Raw genomic sequence first — 3563 nt, 5'->3', positions numbered from 1 at the left:
TAATATCCCGCCCCATTGCTTCATCCTTTAAGTTTGTACACTCTTCTTTTTTCATCATCTTTGTCCTCTTGCCCACCCTTCTCTCTCACACATACATATTTGGAAATGCCATGGCCTTTTGGCTAATATATTAGTATGCAGTGTATACTATACTTAAAAATAAAGATATTACCTTTATACCCACAGTATAGTTACCAACTTCAGTAAATTTAATGTTGCTGCAACACTTTATTTTATCTGTGTTCTTAAAGTGAGTGGCTATTGAATTTGCACTTTGGAAATACTAGGCCACCGTACAGCTCTCTTCCCAACTTTCTGTTCAGTTACCATGTAGTTACCTACAAGCTACCATGTAGGTAGCTTGAAATTGTCCATTGTGGGAGCATTTACACCATGGAAATTGGCAAACACTACAAATTAGGGCTTGCATTATTGTTTTGTTGATTTTCTACATTTAGGTGATGAAGAAATGGAGTTACAAGTGTATTATGTCTATAGCTATACATTGTAAATACCACAAAAAACAGAAAAGATATTTTCTTGTAGTATTGGAAACTGTCAAAGAAGTCACTGATGTCATTGACAAACAAGTGAAGTTCCAACGTATTTTTGTTGTTTCACATTGGTCTTAAATGTAAAAGAAAATGACAATGATATTCAGGTCAGAACTACCCTTGTTGATGAACAGCATAAGCAATTTCTTTGCTAAATCAGATAATAATCAAGCATTTATTCATATACTGATTTTTGTCAAATTGTGATCAGTTTTTAACCACAGGTTGGTTATAGATGTAAGAGTTTGGCAAAACACAACAAAAGCATTCTTTAAGAATTGATTGGCTATATGAAATTTATAACAAGTAGTGTATCAAAATCACTGAAAAATGAAAAAAAAACTTTTAGCCATCTTAATTCCTTTCTGGAAAAAAGAAAACTTAAAAATTTTTACTATTTTTGAAATTTTTCACTATTTTCTTATTGCTTTCCAGGGAAAGCATGATTGTACCACTTGGTCAATGCCATAGCAGAACCATCATACAATCTTGGTGGCACACAACCGTGTTTATTATACTAGTTTGCAGGTGCATGGGAATCAGCTGACCGAAGCTGGGCTCAGCTGGGGTGGCTCTTCTTTGGTAGCTTGGCCATATTCTTCTCATAGCAATAGTGGAGAAAAAAAAGGAAAAAACAAGTTGCACAAGTACTTTCAAGCATCTCTGTCACACCAAGCACATGACTTACTTTGGCCAATGAGTTCCCAATGGCCAAAGCAAGTCACATGGACAGACCCACAGTCTAGAGGTAGGAAAATATACTCTTATCTCCCAGGGACAAGCACAATAAAGGACTGGGACAAAGGGTGAAAAGAAGAATTGGGATTTTATATAATTGACCAGTAATTATCATATTAGCATTTGTGTAGGATCTTAAATGTTTATTTGTGCTTTTCCATGTATTTTTTAAATCACTTCCTTTAACATACAAAAAACACATAATACACAAAGAAAGCACCAGAAAGCTCTCAGTTCCAGAGTTGGTAGTTTAGGTGCAGTCAAAGAACATGAGCCTTTTCAGACTCCCAGGAAAAAAGGGGTGAGGAGACTTGGAATATCACTGGACTCCTGGTGAACCCAAAGCTGGGACCACACATGGCTTAGGTCTCTACAAAGGCAAAGTGCTGATTTTCCTTGTCATGGTCCTGGCCTTGCTCTCACACTGGTCCTCCAGTTCTCAGAAGTCTTACAGTTCCCAGGATGGTCCCTTCCTTTAGTTCCTTAACATTTTCACTCAGGGGAGAAAACCACTCACTGGGTGTCAGAGTCCCAGGGGAGGTGTCATCCTGCAGGGTAGTGAGGGGAGATCCCCTACTACCTTGCTATTTGGTTTCCGTCAGTTGCACTTAGAATCTGAAGATCTGGGCATCTCAGGGTCTCATGGGCTCATCTGAGCTCTGGCTGGTCACAAGCATTTCTGAGGGCTGTCTGTTTCTTCCTCAGAAAACACCTGCTTGGAAGGGAGCTCAGTCTGCCTGCCACATGGCATCTTGTCCTCAAGGGAAAACTGGGTGCCCAGGGGCAATTCCAGCTCAGAAGATGACGGTGCTTCTAGCAGCAGAACAGGCTCTGAGGGATAAATTTGATTCGGAGGCTTCAGTCTCAAATACTTCACTTGGCTATTTGACAAGTGGGCTTGGGGGCTCTCCACTCTTGGTCTTCATGGGTGTCCATGTAATGCCAAGAGCAGGATAGCCAGTACCTGAGACCCCCCCATCCCCCGATAGGACCCGCCAGCAGTGGCTCCCCTGCTGCTAGGTTTGCCTATGGATAGCTCTCCTCCTGGTGGAAATGCTCATGATGCCAGCACTGGGTGAATGTGGGTCCACCATTTGAGCCAGTTGTGTGCTATGTGGGGAGGCTGCACTGGAGTGCCTGGTGCATCCTTGGCTGAGCTCATCTCAACTGGAAGGAAGAGGGTAGGGTGGGGCCCATCCCGAGGCCAGGAGGGGATGCTGGTCCCCAACTCCACTTTTTGGTTCTTCCCGTGTATTTGAAAAATAAAACTTAGTTTTCAATTACAGCTAACATACACTATTATGTTACTTTCGGGTGCACAACATAGTGAATAGACATTTATATAACTTATAACATGATTGCCCTGATAAATCTAGTTCCTGTCTGACACCATACATCATTTTACAGTACTATTGATTATATTCCTTGTGCAGTACTTTACATCCTTGTGACTATTTTTTATAACTGGCAATTAGTACATCTTAATCCCTTTCACCTTTTTGCCCATCTTTCTATTAGGTAATTATCAATTTGTTCCCTGTATCTATGTTTGTTTCTTTTGTTGTTCATTTATTTTGCTTTGTGTTTCTACATATAAGTAAAATCATATGGCATTTGTCTTTCTCTGTCTGACTTATTTCACTTAGCATAATATCCTCTGGGACCATTCATGTTGTCTCAAATGGCAAGAGTATATTCTTTTTATGGCTGAGTAGTATTCCATTGTATCTATGTACCACATCTTCTTTATTCGTTTGTCTATTGACAACCACTTACGTTACTTCCTTATGACGGTTATTGTAAATAATGCTGCAGTGACCATAAAGGTGCTTCTATCTTTCCAAATTAGTGTAAGTGTCCCCTTTTCTCTCCATCCTGGCCAGCACTTATTTGTTAAGTCTTAGTAACAGCCATTCTGACAGGTGGGAGTTGATATCTCATTATGGTTTTGATTTTCATTTCTTCGATAATTAGTAATACTGAGCATCTTTTCATGTGCCTGTTGGTCATCTGTATGTCCTTTCTGGAAATATGTCTATTTGTGTCCTCTGCCCATTTTTAATCATATTTTTAATGCTTAGCTGTATAAATGCCTTTATATATTTTGGATATTAACCCTTTTTTGGATTTATCTTTTGCAAATATTTTCTTCCATTCACAGGTTGCCTTTTTGTCGAGATTTTATTTTTGGTACAAAAGCTTTTTATTTTGATATAGTCCCATTTATTTATTCTTGCTTTTGTTGTTTGCCCTAGTAGACATATACAAAAG

The 3563-nt window shown here is 39.2% G+C and overlaps 1 pseudogene; it reads right to left on the bottom strand.

Annotated features, from left to right (window-relative positions):
- Window positions 1-1654: 1654 nt before the first annotated feature.
- Window positions 1655-2454, bottom strand: LOC119046646 (cell division cycle-associated protein 3-like; annotated as a pseudogene).
- Between the last annotated feature and the right edge of the window lie 1109 nt (window positions 2455-3563).

Source organism: Artibeus jamaicensis, unplaced genomic scaffold, assembly GCF_021234435.1.
Source record: "Artibeus jamaicensis isolate MK-2021 breed Jamaican fruit bat unplaced genomic scaffold, CSHL_Jam_final scaffold_1964, whole genome shotgun sequence".
Lineage (NCBI taxonomy): Eukaryota > Metazoa > Chordata > Mammalia > Chiroptera > Phyllostomidae > Artibeus > Artibeus jamaicensis.
Note: the sequence above shows the minus strand (reverse complement) of the source record. Positions and strands in the feature narration are given on the sequence as shown.